This window comes from Emys orbicularis, chromosome 4 (genome assembly GCF_028017835.1).
Source record: "Emys orbicularis isolate rEmyOrb1 chromosome 4, rEmyOrb1.hap1, whole genome shotgun sequence".
NCBI lineage: Eukaryota > Metazoa > Chordata > Testudines > Emydidae > Emys > Emys orbicularis.
The window spans coordinates 127,127,038-127,148,806 of record NC_088686.1 but is presented as its reverse complement, the minus strand read 5'-3'; the positions used below and the strand labels follow the sequence as shown (position 1 = coordinate 127,148,806).

Genomic DNA, 21,769 nt, shown 5'->3' with positions numbered 1-21,769 from the left:
AGAAGAATGAGCGGGGATTTGATAGCTGCTTTCAACTACCTGAAAGGGGTTTCCAAAGAGGATGGATCTAGACTGTTCTCAGTGGTACCTGATAACAGAACAAGGAGTAATGGTCTCAAGTTGCAGTTGGGGAGGTTTAGGTTGGACTGAGGTCCCGTCCAACCCTGATATTCTATGATTCTATGATTCTATGTGTGTGGGGACTTAATTGGCTGTTTCCATTGGATCTCCCATGGGAGGTCTCTCCATCCTCTCTGGGATCTACCTTAACTTGAAAGACCCTCTGGAGTGTGACCCCAACAAAGCCCCTGAATCACTGCTTCCAGTAGCTCCTTACTATGAAGTAAATAACTGGGTTGGTGCTGCCGTTTACAGAGGTCAGCATGCAAGATATGTCAGTCTGGTGATAAGAACTGATAAACTGGAGGAGGTATTGGACACTCCCAGCACTGCACTCCAGCCCCAGTGTCTGCCCAAATTGCAAAAACACATCCTTGTTCCTGCAGTTGGGCATAGTTACAGACAAGACCTTTGGACTCGGCTCACTCATCATGAACCCTCCACTGTGGGTTGCTGGTCTTTCCTATTCTCCTTCTCTCACACACCCCTGTTAGCAGAGAGCAGACAGAAGGGATCAGTGATTTGGACATCCCCAGCGCTGTTTCACTGATTGTTCCAGCCAGATCCCAGTGAGTGGGAGTGAGAAATATCCAGAGAGATAATGGCCATGGGGGATTCTAGGGACAGAGAGAGACACAGAAGATGACTGATATGTACAGACCAGCCTGGAGAGAGAGAGACTGACAGAGACTGTGCGCTGCGTGAAGAAGAACTTCCTTTTATTTGTTTTAAACCTGCTGCCTATTAATTTTATTTGATGACCCCTAGTTCTTGTATTATGGGAATAAGTAAATAACTTTTCCTTATCCACTTTCTCCACATCACTCATGATTTTATATACCTCTATCATATCCCCCCTTAGTCTCCTCTTTTCCAAGCTGAAGAGTCCTAGCCTCTTTAATCTCTCCTCATATGGGACCTGTTCCAAACCCTTAATCATTTTAGTTGCCCTTTTCTGAACCTTTTCTAGTGCCAGTATATCTTTTTTAAGATGAGGAGACCACATCTGTACGCAGTATTCGAGATGAGGGCGTACCATCGATTTATATAAGGGCAATAATATATTCTCAGGCTTATTCTCTACCCCCTTTTTAATGATTCCTAACATCCTGTTTGCTTTTTTGACCGCCTCTGCACATTGCGTGGAAATTTTCAGAGAACTATCCACAATGACTCCAAGATCTTTTTCCTGACTTGTTGTAGCTAAATTAGCCCCCATCATATTGTATGTATAGTTGGGGTTATTTTTTCCAATGTGCATTACTTTACATTTATCCCCATTAAATTTCATTTGCCATTTTGTTGCCCAATCACTTAGTTTTGTGAGATCTTTTTGAAGTTCTTCACAGTCTGCTTTGGTCTTAACTATCTTGAGCAGTTTAGTATCATCTGCAAACTTTGCCACCTCACTGTTTACCCCTTTCTCCAGATCATTTATGAATAAGTTGAATAGGATCGGTCCAAGGACTGACCCTTGGGGAACACCACTAGTTACCCCTCTCCAGTCTGATTATTTACCATTAATTCCTACCCTTTGTTCCCTGTCTTTTAACCAGTTCTCAGTCCATGAAAGGACCTCCCCTTTTATCCCATGGCAGCTTAATTTACATAAGAGTCTTTGGTGAGGGACCTTGTAAAAGGCTTTCTGGAAATCTAAGTACACTATGTCCACTGGATCCCCCTTGTCCACATGTTTGTTGACCCCTTCAAAGAATTCTAATAGATTAGTAAGACACGATTTCCCTTTACAGAAACCATGTTGACTATTGCTCAACCGTTTATGTTTTTCTATGTGTCGGACAATTTTATTCTTAACTATTGTTTCGACTAATTTGCCTGGTACAGACGTTAGACTTACCGGTCTGTAATTGCCGGGATCACCTCTAGAGCCCTTTTTAAATATTGGCGTTACATTAGCTAACTTCCAGTCATTGGGTACAGAAGCTGATTTAAAGGACAGGTTACAAACCTTAGTTAACAGTTCTGCAACTTCACATTTGAGTTCTTTCAGAACTCTTTGGTGAATGCCATCTGGTCCCGGTGACTTGTTAATGTTAAGTTTATCAATTAATTCCAAAACCTCCTCTAGTGACACTTCAATCCGTGACAATTCCTCAGATTTGTCACCTACAAAAGCCAGCTCAGGTTTGGGAATCTCCCTAACATCCTCAGCCGTGAAGACTGAAGCAAAGAATCCATTTAGTTTCTCCGCAATGACTTTATCGTCTTTAAGCGCTCCTTTTGTATCTCGATCATCAAGCGGCCCCACTGGTTGTTTAGCAGGCTTCCTGCTTCTGATGTACTTAAAAAACATTTTGTTATTACCTTTGGAGTTTTTGGCTAGCCGTTTTTCAAACTCCTCTTTAGCTTTTCTTATTACACTCTTGCACTTAATTTGGCAGCGTTTATGCTCCTTTCTATTTGCCTCACTAGGATTTGACTTCCATTTTTAAAAGGAAGTCTTTTTATCTCTCACTGCTTCTTTTACATGGTTGTTAAGCCACGGTGGCTCTTTTTTAGTTCTTTTACTGTGTTTCTTAATTTGGGGTATACATTGAAGTTGGGCCTCTATTATGGTGTCTTTAAAAAGCGCCCATGCAGCTTGCAGGGATTTCACTTTAGTCACTGTACCTTTTAACTTCTGTTTAACTAACCCCCTCATTTTTGCATAGTTCCCCCTTTTGAAATTAAATGCCACAGTGTTGGGCTGTTGAGATGTTCTTCCCACCACAGGGATGTTGAATGCTATTTTATTATGGTCACTATTTCCAAACGGTCCTGCTATAGTTACCTCTTGTACCAGCTCCTGCGCTCCACTCAGGACTAAATCTAGAGTTGCCTCTCCCCATGTGGGTTCCCGTACCAGCTGCTCCATGAAGCAGCCATTTAAAGTATCGAGAAATTTTATCTCTGCATTTCGTCCAGAAGTGAAATGTTCCCAGTCAATATGGGGCTAATTGAAATCCCCCACTATTATTGAGTTCTTAATTTTGATAGCCTCTCTAATTTCCCTTAACATTTCATCATCACTATCACCGTCCTGGTCAGGTGGTCGGTAATAGATCCCTAATGTTATATTTTTATTAGAGCATGAAATTTCTATCCATAGAGATTCTATGGAACATGCGGATTTGCTTAAGATTTTTACTTCATTTGATTGTACATTTTCTTTCACATATAGTGCCACTCCCCCCCCCCCCCCCGCACGACCTGTTCTGTCCTTCCGATATATTTTGTACCCCGGAATGATTGTGTCCCATTGATTGCTCTCAGTCCACCAGGTTTCTGTGATGCCTATTATATCAATATCCTCCTTTATCACAAGGCACTCTAGTTCACTCATCTTATTATTTAGACTTCTAGCATTTGTGTACAAGCACTTTAAAAACTTGTCACTGTTTATTTGTCTGCCCTTTTCTGATGTGTCAGATTCTTTTTTATGTGAATGTTTATCATCTGATCTGGCCCCTACTTTATCCACTTCCATCCTCGGCTCCTGACTACAACCTGGAGATTCTCTATCATTAGACTCTTCAAGAGAAGTCTCTGTCCGATCCACATGCTCCTCTGCAGCAGTCGGCTTTCCCCCATCTCCTAGTTTAAAAACTGCTCTACAACCTTTTTAATGTTTAGTGCCAGCAGTCTGGTTCCACTTTGGTTTAGGTGGAGCCCATCCTTCCTGTATAGGATCCCCCTATTCCAGAAGTTTCCCCAGTTCCTAATGAATGTAAACCCCTCCTCTCTACACCATCGTCTCATCCACGCATTGAGACTCTGAAGCTCTGCCTGCCTACCTGGCCCTGCGCGTGGAACTGGGAGCATTTCTGAGAATGCCACCATAGAGGTCCTGGATTTCAGTCTCTTCCCTAGCAGCCTAAATTTGGCCTCCAGGACATCTCTCCTACCCTTCCCTATGTCATTGGTACCTACATGTACCACGACCACCGGCTCCTCCCCAGCACTACACATAAGTCTGTCTAGATGCCTCGAGAGATCCGCAACCTTCGCACCATACGGCAAGTCACCATACGGTTCTCCCGGTCATCACAAACCCAGCTATCTATGTTTCTAATGATCAAATCTCCCAATACTAATACCTGCCTTTTCCTAGCTACTGGAGTTCCCTCCCCTGGAGAGGTAACCTCAGTGCGAGAGGCAACCCCAGCACCGTCTGGAAGGAGGGTCCCAACTATGGGAAGGTTTCCCTCTGCTCCCGTTGACTGCTCTGCTTCCCTGGGCCTTTCATCCTCCTCAACAGCGCAGGGGTTGTCTGACCGGAGGTGGGACAATTCTACAGTGTCCCGGAAAGCCTCATCAACATACCTCTCTGCCTCCCTTAGCTCCTCCAGTTCCGCCACCCTTGCCTCCAAAGTCCATATGTGGTCTCTGAGGGCCAGGAGCTCCTTGCACCGAATGCACACATACGCCACCTGCCCACAGGGCAGGTAATCATACATGCTACACTCAGTGCAACAAACTGGATAGCCCCCACTCTGCAGCTGGGCTTCTGCCTGCATTGTCTCCTAGTTAATGAAGGGGTTGTTTAAAGCAAGAAGTTTTGAATGTAGTTTGGTTTATAGGTTTTAAGGGGAATAAAGGGTATATGATAGAACCAGCAGGGGACCCGCGCTCCCTTCCTGCTCCCCTTCCCAACTCCCTTGCGAAACTCCCTGTTAGCAGCCCCTGTTCGCAAAAGCTCCCTGGTCGCTTGTGTGCCGCTTTATAAAGCCCTGGCCTGGGTGAATGCCCCACCCACTGATTAAGGCTCAGCCAATTACCAGAGGCTTCTAGCCTTCAGACCTTCCTTTGAAGCTCACAGCTTCCAACTGCCAGCCACAGCACACGGTCCTTCAAACAAACAAACAAACAAACAGACTGACAAACATAAGCTCAGCACACAGCAAGTAACCCTTACCTTACTTTTCTCCAGTCCCATGCGTTGCATATCTGAAGTTAATGATGATTCCAGTTTGTCGAATAACAGCCTCACCTGGAATTAAAGTTTATCAATCAGTGATTAGTACAGCACTATGCAGAATACAGAAAGAACACATACATTAACAGCCTTGATGTGAGGTAAAAGCTGGCTCTGTGTCTCTTCTTCACTGTAACTGGTGGGGCGCAACAGTTTCATTTCCTAGCTAAATTCCAAAATTTCTGTCATTATATAAGGGTTTTAGACAAAGAGACCCGTCTTTGCCAGAATCACTCTCCCAGAACCATATGTTCAGATGTAATTTCTTACATTCTGATGGAATTTCCTTTAATATCCATACATTCTTAGTTTACCTGATTGATGTGTGAAGGCATAATTGTTTACAGCTGAAAGTGTTCTTCAAGATAATATATTTCAGTCAGTCCTTCTTCCCCCCATCATCATTCTCCCCTGTTGATTCCCCAACAGGAAACATCTGTCATAACAATTTTCCCTCATATATATATAAGCGGATGGTTTTCATGAATATCTGGAGTTCTATTGACATGGAGGTGCCAAGGATTATTAGATACAGCCTAAAGCATAGAATTCCTGAATAGGGTTATTTATAGGTTAAGGGCCAGTATGCTGGGTTTTAGAATTCAAACATACTCTTTGTTAATATCATAGAGATTCTAAATAATAGTGAATATATATATTAATCAAATATACAAAAAGAAAAGGACTAAGAGGGTTAATATTTACTAACAGATACTAACACATGGGACCCCAATTGTATCTTCTTGGGAACTCTTTCTGAGGAATAATCTGTAATCCAGACTCTAAGAATTTCCCTGTCAGCTCCTGTGCAGAATCCGACACCCAGTCCCCACCAAGTCCCATCAGAGAAATGTCTTCACAGTGGGCAGGGTGGAACACAGAGTTGACAACATTGGGGCATCTCATGAGCAGTTTATAACATCAGGTAGTGTCACATCTCTGCCTCCCTGCTCTCATTGCTTCTGATCTCCTAACCAAGAAGGAAATGACTTGCCAAAGATTAAATCTCACAGAATACATATAATAGAAAGCTGTTCTTATCTGTTAAGACTCAAAGTGTATTTAGGATTTAATCAACTGTGTTAGTTAGCATGAAAATTTGCAACTTCTTAATTGTTTAATTTTTCTCCACTTTTCCAAATAATATATTTCTGTTCGGGCTGGTGGGGAATGGGATCGTGCTCTGGTTCCTTGGCTTCCACATTAAGAGGAACATCTTCACTATCTACATCCTCAACCTGGCTGCTGCTGACTTTGGCTTCCTCCTCTGCCTGCCTGGTTTCCTTATAACCTTTAATGCCAAACATTTATTTTGTTTTCCTTTAGAGGGACTTAACTTAATAAACTCATTTCATCTGCTGTCTTTGCTCGCATACAGCACCAGCCTTTATCTCCTGACGGCCATCAGCACTGAGCGGTGTTTGTGTCTGTCCTCTTTCCCATCTGGCACTGATGCCGCCACCCAAAGCACTTGTCTGCCATTGTCTGGGCCCTGCTCTGGTCTCATTCCAGCCTGCTGTCAGGAATAGTGTATTCTTTATGTTTTGTTGATGGAACTGAAAATTGTTGGAGTACGTTCCTATGCATGTATAGCCTGAATTTCCTCATTTTTGCTCCCATCATGATTGTGTCCAGTCTGATTCTGTTAATCAAGCTCCGACGTAGCTCACAGCGACATCAGCAAGAAAAGCTCTACACTGTTATCCTGCTCACCGTCCTCTTCCTCATCTTTGCTGTTCCCCTCAGTGTACAATACTTCCTTGACCTTATTCATTATAGTCAAGCTAATGAGCTATCTTACCTGCTGGCCTCTATAAACAGCAGCATCAACCCAGTTATTTACTTCCTAGTCGGGAGCTACAGGCAGCACCAATTCAGAGGCTGCCTCCAGGTCGCACTCCGGAGCATCTTTGAAGAGAAGACAGATTCCAGAGTGGGTGGAGAAACCTCCAGACAAGACACAGTGAAGATGTCAATTTAAATCTCGGCAGCACCCAGCCTAGGACACCCTGTTCTGGGGATGGAGATTTCCCTAGTTCACATCATCAAAGAAATTAGAGATGGAAGGGACCCAGTAGATCATTTGCTAAATTCTTCCCCTCCCCGACCCAGAGCAGGAGCCTTCCTTGAGTTGATCCCCAGGTTTCTGTGCAGTTGTAAAGAACATCAATGGGTCACATAGGACCCAATCCTTCTCACTTTGGAATCAGTGGGGGAAGTCCTGTTGATTTGTGTCATAACTATAAAGGGAAGGGTAACAGCTCTCCTGTGTACAGTACTATAAAATCCCTCCTGGCCAGAGACTCCAAAATCCTTTTACCTGTAAAGGGTTAAAAAGCTCAGGTAACCTGGCTGACACCTGACCCAAAGGACCAATAAGGGGACAAGATACTTTCAAATCTTGGAGGGGGGAAGGCTTTTGTTTGTGCTCTTTGTTTTGGGGGTTGTTCGCTCTTGGGACTAAGAGGGACCAGACATCAATCCAGGCTCTCCAAATCTTTCTGAACAAGTCTCTCATATTTCCAACTTGTAAGTAAACAGCCAGGCAAGGCATGTTAGTTTGTCTTTGTTTTCTCAACTTGTAAATGTACCTTTTACTAGGGTGTTTACCTCTGTTTGCTGTAACTTTGAACCTAAGGCTAGAGGGGGGTCCCTCTGGGCTCTTTAAGTTTGATTACCCTGTAAAGTTATTTTCCATCCTGATTTTACAGAGATGATTTTTACCTTTTCCTTTAATTAAAAGCCTTCTTTTTAAGAACCTGATTGATTTTCCTTGTTTTTAGATCCAAGGGGGTTGGATCTTGATCCACCAGGAGTTGGTGGAAGGGAGGAGGGGGGATGGTTAATTTCTCCTTGTTTTAAGATCCAAGGGGTTTGGATCTGTATTCACCAGGGAATTGGTGAAGAGTCTCTCAAGGCTACCCAGGGAAGGGAATTAGCATCGAGAGTGGTGGCAGCGGACCAGATCTAAGCTGGTAGTTAAGCTTAGAAGTTTTCATGCAGGCCCCCACATCTGTACCCTAAAGTTCAGAGTGGGGAAGCAGCCTTGACATGGTGGCAGAGCGGTGGGATCATTTTAAACCAAAAGCCAGTAAGATTTTTTTTTCTCCTTTCTAGCTGCTTGGAAAGCAGAGCTGAAGGTAGATGCATATCTTATCTCTCCTTGCCTGAAGGCAGAGGTGTTAAGTTTTTTTTAACAAGGGTCTTTGTTAAGAGAAGGGTTCAATCAGTGAGCAAACAGCTGGTAAAAGGAATTTACAAGCTGAATTGTTTTTCTTTCTTTCTACCTCTCGGGGATAGCTAGTTAGAAAGTCTCTGTTACCTCAGCAGCAGCCTGAGCTGAGTGCATCCCAGTTTCAGTCAACTGCAGAGGGGTGTGGCCCAGCACAAGAAAACAGGAAAATGACTACCAAAGAAGTAGCTAACAAACTAGAACTGGCCAGACTAGAAGCAGAAGAAAATGAAAAAAAAATCAGAGACTGCTTCAATTAAAAAAACTCGAGCAAGAAGCTGAAGAGAAAGCCAAAGAGGAGGCCCACAAGAGAGCTATGGAGCTGAAAGAAAAAGAGATGGAGGAGAGGGAAAAAGAGAGGAAGCAAGAACTGGAATTAGCAAGGGCTAGGCCGGATATACCAGCCAATCCTAGCAACCCCTCTCCAGGTACCACTTCCCATCCCAGAAAATTCCCCACCTACAAGGCAGGCGATGATACTGAGGCCTTCTTAGAAAATTTTGAAAGGGTCTGCCTTGGGTACAGCATCACTACAGACTAGTACATGGTAGAGCTGAGGCCGCAGCTCAGTGGACCCTTAGCAGAGGTGGCGGCTGAAATGCCTAAGGAGCACATGAACAGTTATGAACTTTTTAAAAACAAGGCCAGACTCAGAATGGGGCTAACACCCGAGCATGCCCGTTGGCAGTTCAGAGCCCTAAGGTGGAAACCAGACGTGTCATTTACCCAACATGCCTACCACATTGACAAAAATTGTGATGCCTGGGTATCAGGAGCAAATGTTAAATCTCTGGAAGATCTGGTTTCCCTAGTAAAAATGGAGCAGTTTTTAGAGGGTGTTCCTGAGGAAATAGAAAGGTACATCCTAGATGGGAAGCCCAAAACTGTAACCGAGGCGGGGGAGATTGGACCCAAATGGGTGGAGGTGGCAGAAAAGAAAAAAACTAGTAGCAGTTGGAGCGAATATCAGAAGGGGCAAGCCGAAACAAAACCTTACCACCGGGGACAACCCAAGGCCCCACCCACATTCCAAGGGAAACGCCAGACGCCTTCTCACCCCACCACACCAGTCTCCACCAACCAACATCGCCCCGGTGATACCTTAGCAGGGCGATGTTTTAAATGTAATGAACTGGGACATACAAAGGCTCACTGCCCCAAGAACCCCAACCGATTACAGTTCATTACACCCCAATCACACCAAAGATCCCCAGACCCAGATGCCTCTCTCATACCCTCGGAGTGAAGGGAAACCTTGAGAGTGGGCGGAAAGAAGGTTATCGCTTGGAGGGACACTGGGGCACAAATGTCAACTATCCACCAATCCCTAGTGGACCCCAAACTCATCAACCCGGAGGTTCCAGTGACAATTCAACCCTTCATGTCACAGTCTGTAACCTTGCCTACAGCCAAGTTGCATGTTCAGTACAAGGGCTGGTCAGGAATGTGGACTTTTGCAATCTATGACAATTATCCCATCCCCATGCTGCTGGGGAAAGACTTGGCCAACCATGTGAAGCTAGCCAAGAGGGTGGGAATAGTCACCCGCAGCCAGGCTAAGCAAGCTTTCACCCCCATCCCTGTTCCTGAGCCGTCCACCAGGGCCCCGTCTGTGTTACCAGAGACCCAAACAAAGGTGGTGGAACCGGATCCCCTGCCAACGACTGCAACAGCCGTAGTGGATCCAATCCCAGAAACCCAGCCAAAGCCAGTCCCAGAACCGGAACTGGCAACGCAACCAGCACCAGAACCATTGCCAGCACTGAGTCCAGCGCTTGCAAACCCGTCTACCACTCCAACGCCAGAGGGCACCAGCGAGCCTGAACTGGCAGAAGCAGCAGATAACCCTACCCAAGAGGCTCAGCCAGAGCCTGAAATACCACATAGTGCACCAGCGGACAGCGGTTCACAGTCAATGGAAACAGCCCCAGCACCTGCATCGCTTCCAGAGGGACCAAGCCCCAGTCCACAGTCCAAGGAGGAACTGATGTCTCCAGCATCAAGGGAACAGTTCCAGGCCGAGCAGGAAGCAGATGACAGCCTTCAGAAAGCTTGGGCGGCGGCACGGAGCACCCCACCGCCTCTCAGCTCTTCTAACCGATCCCGGTTTGTTGTAGAACAAGGACTTTTATACAAGGAGACTCTTTCTGGTGGGCACCAGGAAGACTGGCATCCTCAAAGACAGTTGGTAGTTCCCACTAAGTATCGGGTAAAGCTCTTGAGCTTAGCCCATGATCATCCCAGTGGCCATTCTAGGGTGAACAGAACCAAAGACCGGTTGGAGAAGTCCTTCCACTGGGAGGGAATGGGCAAGGACGTTGCTAATTATGTCCGGTCTTGTGAGGTGTGCCAACGAGTGGGAAAGCCCCAAGACCAGGTTAAAGCCCCTCTCCAGCCACTACCCATAATTGAGGTCCCATTTCAGCGAGTAGCTGTGGATATTCTGGGTCCTTTCCCAAAGAAGACACCCAGAGGAAAGCAGTACATACTGACTTTCATGGATTTTGCTACCCGATGGCCGGAAGCAGTACCCTTAAGCAACACCAGGGCTAAAAGTGTGTGCCAGGCATTAGCAGACATTTTTGCCAGGGTAGGTTGGCCCTCCGACATCCTTACAGATTCGGGAATTAATTTCCTGGCAGGGACCATGAAAAACCTGTGGGAAGCTCATGGGGTGAATCACTTGGTTGCCACCCCTTACCACCATCAAACCAATGGCCTGGTGGAGAGGTTTAATGGAACTTTGGGGGCCATGATACATAAATTCGTAAATGAACACTCCAATGATTGGGACCTAGTATTGCAGCAGTTGCTTTTTGCCTACAGGGCTGTACCACATCCCAGTTTAGGGTTTTCACCATTTGAACTTGTGTATGGCCGCGAGGTTAAGGGGCCATTACAGTTGGTGAAGCAGCAATGGGAGGGGTTTACGCCTTCTCCAGGAACTAACATTCTAGACTTTGTAAGCAACCTACAAAGCACCCTCCGACACTCTTTAGCGCTTGCTAAAGAAAACCTAAAGGATGCTCAGGAAGAGCAAAAGGCCTGGTATGATAAACATTCCAGAGAACGGTCCTTCAAAGTAGGAGACCAAGTCATGGTCTTAAAGGCGCTCCAGGCCCATAAAATGGAAGCGTCGTGGGAAGGACCATTCACGGTCCAGGAGCGCCTAGGAGCTGTTAACTATCTCATAGCCTCCCCCACCTCCAACATAAAGCCTAAGGTATACCATGTTAATTCTCTTAAGCCCTTTTATTCCAGAGAATTAAACGTTTGCCAGTTTACAGCCCAGGAAACAGATGACGCGGAGTGGCCTGAAGGTGTCTACTACGAAGGAAAAAGTAATGGTGGCGTGGAAGAGGTGAACCTCTCCACGACCCTTGGACGTCTGCAGCGACAGCAGATCAAGGAGCTGTGCACAAGCTTTGCACCAATTTTCTCAGCCACTCCAGGACGGACTGAACGGGCATACCACTCCATTGACACAGGTAATGCTCACCCAACTAGAACCCGACCCTACCGGGAGTCACCTCATGCCCAAACTGCTATACAAAGGGAGATCCAGGACATGCTACAGATGGGTATAATCTGCCCCTCTAACAGCGCATGGGCATCTCCAGTGGTTCTAGTTCCCAAACCAGAAGGGGACATACGCTTTTGCGTGGACTACCGTAAGCTAAATGCTGTAACTCATCCTGACAACTATCCAATGCCATGCACAGATGAGCTATTGGAGAAATTGGGACATGCCCAATTCATCTCTACTTTAGACTTAACCAAAGGGTACTGGCAAGTACCACTGGATGAACCCGCTAAGGAAAGGTCAGCCTTCGTCACCCAGGCAGGGGTGTATGAATTCAATGTACTCCCTTTCGGGTTGCGAAATGCACCCGCCACCTTCCAAAGACTTGTAGATGGTCTCCTAGCGGGATTGGGAGAATCTGCAGTTGCCTACCTCGATGATGTGGCCATTTTTTCTGATTCATGGACAGAACACCTGGAGCACCTGGAAAAAGTCTTCGAGCGCATCAGGCAGGCAGGACTAACTGTTAAGGCTAAAAAGTGTCAAATAGGCCAAAACAGAGTGACTTACCTGGGGCACCAGGTGGGTCAAGGAACTATAAATCCCCTACAGGCCAAAGTGGATGCTATCCAAAAGTGGCCGGTTCCAAAGTCAAAGAAACAGGTCCAATCCTTCTTAGGCTTGGCCGGATATTATAGGCGATTTGTACCACACTACAGCCAAATCGCCGCCCCGCTGACAGACCTAACCAGAAAGAAACAGACAAATGCAGTTCAGTGGACTGATGAGTGTCAAAAGGCCTTTAACCAGCTTAAGGCGACACTCATGTCTGACCCTGTGCTAAGGGCCCCAGACTTTGACAAACCGTTCCTAGTAACCACAGATGCGTCCGAGCGGGGCGTGGGAGCAGTTTTAATGCAGGAAGGACCGGATCAAGAATTCCATCCTGTCGTGTTTCTCAGCAAGAAACTGTCTGAGAGGGAAAGCCACTGGTCAATCAGCGAAAAGGAATGCTACGCCATTGTGTACGCGCTGGAAAAGCTACGCCCATATGTTTGGGGACGGCGTTTCCAACTACAAACAGACCATGCTGCGCTACAGTGGCTTCATACCGCCAAGGGGAATAACAAAAAACTTCTTCGGTGGAGTTTAGCTCTCCAAGATTTTGATTTTGAAATACAACACATTTCAGGGGCTTCTAACAAAGTGGCTGATTCACTCTCCCAGGAAAGTTTCCCAGAATCAACTGGTTAAAAATTGTTCTTGGAATGTGGAACATATTGTTAGTTTTTATATAATCAGTAGTATGTCTAAAGGTGCATGTGTCTTATTAACTCTGTTTTCTCCTAGAGCTCCAGGAAGAAATCACAGCCAGTGTGGAACCGGCTGTCCAACACTATCTGTGATTTGGGGGGCGTGTCATAACTATAAAGGGAAGGGTAACAGCTCTCCTGTGTACAGTACTAAAATCCCTCCTGGCCAGAGACTCCAAAATCCTTTTACCTGTAAAGGGTTAAGAAGCTCGGGTAACCTGGCTGACACCTGACCCAAAGGACCAATAAGGGGACAAGATACTTTCAAATCTTGGGGGGGGGCGGAAAGGCTTTTGTGTGTGCTCTTTGTTTTAAGGGGTTGTTCGCTCTTGGGACTGAGAGGGACCAGACATCAATCCAGGTTCTCCCCATCTTTCTAAACAAGTCTCTCTTATTTCAAACTTGTAAGTAAAAAGCCAGGCAAGGCGTCTTAGTTTTACTTTATTTTCTCAACTTGTAAATGTACCTTTTACTAGGGTGTTTACCTCTGTTTGCTGTACTTTGAACCTAAGACAGAGGGGGGGGGTCCTTTGAGCTCTTTAAGTTTGATTACCCTGTAAAGTTATTTTCCATACTGATTTTACAGAGATAATTTTTACCTTTTTCTTTAATTAAAAGCCTTCATTTTAAGAACCTGATTGATTTTCCTTGTTTTTAGATCCAAGGGGGTTGGATCTTGATCCACCAGGAGTTGGTGGAAGGGAGGAGGGGGGATGGTTAATTTCTCCTTGTTTTAAGATCCAAGGGGTTTGGATCTGTATTCACCAGGGAATTGGTGAAGAGTCTCTCAAGGCTACCCAGGGAAGGGAATTTGCATCGAGAGTGGTGGCAGCGGACCAGATCTAAGCTGGTAGTTAAGCTTAGAAGTTTTCATGCAGGCCCCCACATCTGTACTCTAAAGTTCAGAGTGGGGAAGCAGCCTTGACAACTTGAATGGAAGCAGGAACAGATCCATAATGGGCTCATTTACTTTGTTTCTGAAATGCTACTGACTAGTAATTTCTCTTGTGTTGGCACGTGTCTCTCAGTGTTGCCTGAAGACTGATGTTGCCTTTTCTGTAATGAGCTTTTGTCAGTGACTCCTCACAGGCTTGTGACTTTTCCTCCTGAGTGAAAACACAGTGGTTAGGGAAAATGTGGCATAGGCTTACAAAGATAACGCAGAAATATTCCCATGCAAATCATTCCACAGCCAGCTCTCCTGTCCATGAAATGCAGAAGGTGCTTCTATGCAACTCTGGACTCTCGCTTCTGCAGGTTGATATTTGAAACTTTCACCACTATTGCAATGGAAACAATTAAGAATGGCTATCAACTAACCAGGGACTTTAAATAATCTATTAATAAGGCCTAGCCCCTGTGCACAAAAATCACAGCTGCAACTGCCTGCTGTTCAGTTGTCTCAATCTTTTTCTTCTGTGCTTACCCTATTGTTAACACGAATAAACACCATCTCACAGTTCCTCTCTGCGGCCTGTGGCTCCTTTTTGTCTATCACCCTGAACAGGAACTGCATGCGAATGCCCTACCTCCCAGAAGGATCAGACCAAATGGGTTTTTCATTCCTTTGGATGCTCATGACATTTCCAGGAAGGTTTTTCCTCATCCGGCCAATGGACTCTGAGTGCTGGGGATGGTGGGGCTGAGCATGCAGCACAGTTGATAGGTGGTCAATGGTTGCTTGATAGGTTGGGATTTTCAAAACCCTTCCCCCACGTTTCCAGCCGCATTCTGCTGCTCCATTCAATTGGGTCAGGGCGGCAGGTAACTAAGCTCACACATGTGAAGCTGCTCAGCTAACAAGAACAAATTGGCTGATCCAGGGACAGCCACAGATGATAGGGATGGATGGATGGAGGCGTACAGTAAGGTCCTGATCCAAAACCCATGGAAATCCACAAGAGTCTTTCCATTCAGTGTAACTGGATTTGGAGCAGGCCCTTAAAGTGACAGAAGGAACAAGGATGTGTTGTTGCAATTTGGGCAGACGCTGGGGCTGGAGTGCAGTGCTGGGAGTGGGAGAGAGCAAACCCGAGAGGGGGGTGCAAAGCATGGCCTCGGAAAGGGGTCTCTAAAGAAGGGCATTCCCAGCCATGAGGCCTCTATTTGTCCTCAAGGCCTGCCTAGACAGGTTGCACTGAAGCAGCCAATCAGAACCCAGCAGGATCAGATAGAAGGAGCTGCAGACCCTGAGCAGGTCAGTTCCCATGGGGACCAGAGGAGCAAGGGTGGAGGGGTGCTCCTCCCTGGTCACAGGCACTCAAGGCCGAACCAGAGGACGGGGATTTGGGTGGCACTGGCATTCAGCGAGGAGGATCTGAGAACTTTGGCCCTGAGGGTAGGGGGAAAAGAAAGGGCCTATGTCAGGAAAGGCCCAGGGAACAGTAGCAACGAACTGGAGGCAGCGGTATGTGGCTGCTGTTTATAGGGTCCCTGGGCGGGACCTGGAGTAGTGGATGGGCCTGTGTCCCCCCGCCCCCACCAACCACTGGGAAAGTGGCCTAAGCCCTGAGAAGTGGACAAGGCTCTCTTGGGAAGCCCAAGTGAGGTGGGACTTAAAGGGCCCAGAGATGGGGCTGAAGATTCTGAAAAGGACTAACAGTTTGTTGAACTTTTTGCTACCCTGGAAGGTGTTCATCCATTTGACTGAATGGGGCTATGTGGGGAAAGACCAAGTATCACAGAGCAGAGGTTTCATAATGACTGAGCTCAGTGGAGTGTCCCTGTCTCCGGCATAGCCTAGCTTGTATTCTGGGGATCCAGAAAATAGGACTGAATGCCAAATATATGATTTACCTGCAGTGATCAGTGATGGTGTCACTCTGCTCATCTGCTTCTTTGGGCTGGTGAGGAACTGGATCGTCTTCTGGTTCCTCAGCTTCTGCATTAAGAGAAACCCCTTCACTGTCTACATCCTCAGTCTGGCTACCACTGCTTGTTTTCCTCATAATTAATACTGTTGAATATTTCTATTCTTGTAATTTATGATTTTTTTCTACTTAATGAGGACATTTTCCCTGCTGCCTTTGGTCACATACAGCACCAGCCTGTGCCTCCTGACAGCTATCAGCACTGAGAGGTATCTGTCCTTTCTTAACAACATCTGGTGCCGATGCTACCACCCAAAACATTTGCCTGTCATTGTCTGTGCCCTCCTGTGGGCTCTCTTCTGCCAGCTAAGAGGATTGGTGTCTTTTTTCTGTTTTTAATGGAACTGAAAAACTGTCTGATGACACTCATACTCATGTCTGGCCTGAATTTCCTGATTTTCATTCCCCTTATAGTTCTTTCCAATCTGACCCTGTTCTTCAAGCTGATGTCATCATGAAAACAGTACAGGGTATTCCACTCATGTCCTCTTCTTCCTCATCTTGTGTGTTTCTCACAGTGTCCAATACCTCCTCCAGTTTATCAGTTCTTATCACCAGACTGACATATCTTGCATGCTGACCTCTGTAAACGGCAGCACCAACCCAGTTATTTACTTCATAGTAAGGAGCTACTGGAAGCAGTGATTCAGGGGCTTTGTCGGGGTCACACTCCAGAGGGTCTTTCAAGTTAAGGTAGATCCCAGAGAGGATGGAGAGACCTCCCACGGGAGATCCAATGGAGACAGCCAATTAAGTCCCCACACACCCAGCCTGGTAGAGCCAGTTGTGGGGATGGAGATTTCCTCAGATCACAGCATCAAAGAAATCAGAGATGGAAAGGATATTGCAGATAACTTGCTAAATTCCTCCCCCCTCCCCCCCAGTCAGGATCCTTCAGCTGTAAATAACATATACAAGGAGGGCTGGCGGCAGGGTGCCAGGGGTGGGATTTCCTGCCAGTGATATAGACAACCAGGTCCCTGGGGCCACCTCCCCTCTCTGCCCATCCCCTAATCCATCAGGGCTTGTCGGGGAGGACTGGCTGTTTCACACTGTGGCCCCATGCAGGTTGGGAGGGCGTTCCACACTTGTTTCCTTCTCTTATAGCCATTGCATTTCCCTCGTTCACTACTGTGTCTTTGTGTCCTTCTGGGATTATTTAAATTTTCTAATGATCATATTTAATACTCTGTGGGGCAATGTGTATGTTATGTAATGATATAGATATTTATAGGTATTACTTCTTTTAATGTCATGAATGTCAGGACAATATTACCTTTCATACCTGTTCTGCTGAAATGCCTTTTTTCAATCTCTTTTTCTAGTAGATGGGTTTCTTGAAAAAAGCAGAAATCATTTATTGCCTCATTAATTTTATAAATTATATGAACAGCAGATATCTCTTTGGGGATGTGTAGAATATATATCATGGCCCAGATACTCTGGTGTTGGGAAATCTCAAGACACAAAAATCATAACCAACTGTCCAAGAAATATGTTACACCTCTACCTCGATATAACGCTGTCCTCAGTAGCCAAAAAATCTTACCATGTTATAGGTGAAACCGCGTTATATTGAACTTGCTTTGATCCACCGGAGTGCGCAGCCCCGCCCCCTCGGAGCACTGCTTTACCGCGTTATATCCGAATTCGTGTTATATCAGGTCGCGTTATATCGGGGTAGAGGTGTATTTAGAAAAATTAAACAATTAAGAAGGTGCAAATTTTCATGCTAATGAACACAGTAGGGTAACACCCTAAAACACCAGGAACCTTTCTCAGAGAAGAGCAACTTTCTGTGATTCTATCCTGTGAGACTTAACCTTGTGCAAGCATTTCCTTTATGCGCAGGAGGCCAGAAGCAGCCAGAAAAGGGAAGCATAGCCCTGATGTTGTCTGATGTTATCAAACTGCCCAGTGGTCATAAGCTGCCCGGACACTGTGATCTCTGTGTGCCACCCTGCCCAATGTGGGGAAGACATTTCTCTGACAGGACCAGGAAAGGGATTCAGTGTTGGACGCTGCACCAGGACTGTCAGGGAAATTCTTAGTGTCTTTATATTACACTGTTACTCAGAGATCTTTCCCATGAAGACCCTACAGTGAGAACTACAGTTACTGACCGTGAGACAGAGATTCTGAAGCAGACCTGCCCCAGCCCGGCTCCTGTAAATACTTGGTTCAGACCCCTGGATGTTGGAAGGAAGAAAGCAAGGTAAGAGCCTGCACTTTGTCATCATTAATGATACATGCCTGTTCTCTCTGTCTATCTCTCTCAACCCCACTCTTCAATTCTCACCCAACATTTCTTATTCCTGCCGTTCTCTGCACATACCTGGCTGACAGCCCCTCCCGTTTTCTCTTTCTCCCTTTCTATTCCTCTCTGTCTCCCTAACTCTGTCTCTCTTTCTGTCTCTGTCTCTCTCTCTCCAGGCTGGTCTGTACACATCGGTCTTTCTCCAGGTCTCTCTCTGTCCCTAGTATCCCCTATGGCCATTATCTCTCTGGATATTTCTCACTGCCACTCCTTGGGATCTGGCTGTTCCTGGCCAGGGGGCTGGGGAAGGGCTGGAATCAGGGCCGGCTCCAGGCACCAGCGGAGGAAGCACGTGCTTGGAGCGGCACAGTCCTGGTGGCTTTTTTTTGCTTCAGCCGTTCGGGCGGCAGTCTGAGCAGCTTTTTTTTTTTTTTTTTTTTTGGTTCTGCTTGGGGCGGCAAAAATGGTACAGCCGGCCCTGGCTGGAATGATCAGTGAAAAACAGCACTGGGGTTGTCCGAGTCACTGATTCTCCTCTGTCTGCTCTCTGCTAACAGGTGTGTGTGAGAGAAGGAGAACAGGAAAGACCAGCATCCCACAGTGGAGGGTTCATGATGAGTGAGCTGAGTCAAATGTACTCGCCTGTGACTATAACCAGCCAGGAGCCTGAGGATGAAAATTATGGATGCACAACAGATTATTTAACTGCAGTGATCATTGACAGCATCACTCTGCTCCTCTGCCTGTTCAGGCTGGTGGGGAACGGGATCGTGCTCTGGTTCCTTGGCTTCCACATTAAGAGGAACATCTTCACTATCTACATCCTCAACCTGGCTGCTGCTGACTTTGGCTTCCTCCTCTGCCTGCCTGGTTTCCTTATAACCTTTAATGCCAAACATTTATTTTGTTTTCCTTTAGAGGGACTTAACTTAATAAACTCATTTCATCTGCTGTCTTTGCTCGCATACAGCACCAGCCTTTATCTCCTGACGGCCATCAGCACTTAGCGGTGTGTGTGTCTGTCCTCTTTCCCATCTGGCACTGATGCCGCCACCCAAAGCACTTGTCTGCCATTGTCTGGGCCCTGCTCTGGTCTCATTCCAGCCTGCTGTCAGGAATAGTGTATTCTTTATGTTTTGTTGATGGAACTGAAAATTGTTGGAGTATGTTCCTACCCATGTATGGCCTGAATTTCCTCATTTTTGCTCCCATCATGATTGTGTCCAGTCTGATCCTGTTAATCAAGCTCCGACGTAGCTCACAGCGACATCAGCAAGAAAAGCTCTACACTGTTATCCTGCTCACCGTCCTCTTCTTCCTCATCTTTGCTGTTCCCCTCAGTGTACAATACTTCCTTGACCTTATTCATTATAGTCAAGCTAATGAGCTATCTTACCTGCTGGCCTCTATAAACAGCAGCATCAACCCAGTTATTTACTTCCTAGTCGGGAGCTACAGGCAGCACCAATTCAGAGGCTGCCTCCAGGTCGCACTCCGGAGCATCTTTGAAGAGAAGACAAATTCCAGAGTGGGTGGAGAAACCTCCAGACAAGACACAGTGAAGATGTCAATTTAAATCTCGGCAGCACCCAGCCTAGGACACCCTGTTCTGGGGATGGAGATTTCCCTAGTTCACATCATCAAAGAAATTAGAGATGGAAAGGACCCAGGAGGTCATTTGCTAAATTCCTCCCCTCCCCGACCCAGAGCAGGATCCTTCCTAAAGTTGATCCCCAGGTTTCTGTGCAGTTGTAAAGAACACCAATGGGTTACATGGGACCCAGTCCTTCTCCCTTTGGAATCAGTGGGGGAAGTCCTATTGACTTGAATGGAAGCAGGAATAGATCCATAATGGGCTCATTCACTTTGTTTTTGAAATGCCACTGAACAGTAATTTCACTTGTGGTGGCACGTGTCTCCCAGTGTTGCCTGAAGACTGATGTTGCCTTTTCTGTAATGAGCTTTTTCACAGTCTCGCGACTTTTCCTGCTGAGTGAAAACACAGTGGTCAGGAAAAATGTGGTATAGACTTACAATGATAACACAGAAATATTCCCATGTAAATCATTCCACAGCCAGCTCTCCTGTCCATGAAATGCAGAAGGTGCTTCTATGCAACTCAGGACTCTTGCTTCTGCAGGTTGATATTTGAAACCTTCACCACTATTGCAGTGGAAACAATTAAGAATTACTATGAACTTACTAATGAGTTTAAATCATCTATTAATAAGGCCTGGCATTTGTGGTATAAGCTTTTTTAGTGATGTTTATTTGCAAATGTTATGTCTAATTTCAAGGATGTAATGTGGTAACTTACTGATATCATTACTATGTAAATACAAAATGTGTTATGTAGTAATATGAAAACAAATGATTACACTGTTTCTTTAGAATGAGATTGCTGACCCACCTTCTCTACTTGTATTTATCCACATTCAAAAGAAACTTGCTGTCAGTTTACTTGATATGTAGCCAAGCTAGTTCTGTTGTGTTCCTGCTTGTTAGTCCTGTGAATGCCAGAATGTTTTCTACCCAATTTTTCAACACTTGAGAAAACTGGATTGCATTTGTGTACAAAAAGACTCATATTGTTTCCCCCTGATGATCCACTTTGGTGCTGATCACGCAGGACAAAGCTGCAATATAAAAAGGTGCCTAGAGGATTTCCCTAGGTGATCCAGCCTGTCTAGGACCTCCTACACCAGTGCTTCCCTGGAGCTAGTGCAGGGATTGTAGTCAGGATATCCCTGGCTGCTGAAATTTCCAATTTCCTTTCTCCATTTGGGTTTGGCTAAGCTTCTGTTCCAAAGTGCCATTCCCCTCTTTCAAGAAGAGGTGCACAGGGAGCCAGAGGTGGGATTTTCAACCAGTCCTCTAGTCAACCAGGGCTCTGTGGCTAACTGCCCTCTTTGCTCACCCCCTAATCAATCAGGCTCATGGGGACTACCGCACAGTGACCATGTGCAGGTGGGATGGAGGCTATACACTTGCTTCCTTGTTTTATAGCTATTGGGTGATCTCTGTCCATTGCATTTCCCTCACTCACTGCTCCTTGATTGGTGTCCCTCTGGGATTATTTAAATTATCTAATGATTAAGACTGCGAGTCTGTCACGGAGGTCGCGGAAGTCACGGATTCCGTGACTTTCCGTGACCTCCATGACTTCTGCAGCAGCAGTAGTTTGGGTGTGTGGGAGGGGGCTCAGGACTAGGGGAAGGGTTTTTGAGGGTGTGTGGGGGGTGCTTATCTGTGTTGGGGGGGCCCCCTGCAGCTCCTAGGTGGCGAAGGGGTGGGGGAGGTCTCCGCGCTGCCCATACCCACAGGCCCCACCCCCATAGCTCCCATTGGCTGTGGTTCCCGGCCAATGGGAGCTACGGCAGCCAGTGCTTGTGGTGGGAGCAATGGAGGAGTCCCTGCCTCCGCTGCCTAGGAGCTGCAGGGATGGAGCCAGTAGGAAGCCCCGCTAATCCCCTCCCCCA

At 46.3% G+C, this 21,769-nt stretch overlaps 2 pseudogenes; both read left to right on the top strand.

The window, feature by feature from the left end:
* The first annotated feature begins 6,243 nt into the window (after positions 1 to 6,243).
* On the top strand, positions 6,244 to 7,076 carry LOC135877846 (proto-oncogene Mas-like; annotated as a pseudogene).
* Positions 7,077 to 15,015: 7,939 nt separating this feature from the next.
* On the top strand, positions 15,016 to 19,866 carry LOC135877845 (uncharacterized; annotated as a pseudogene).
* Positions 19,867 to 21,769: the final 1,903 nt, after the last annotated feature.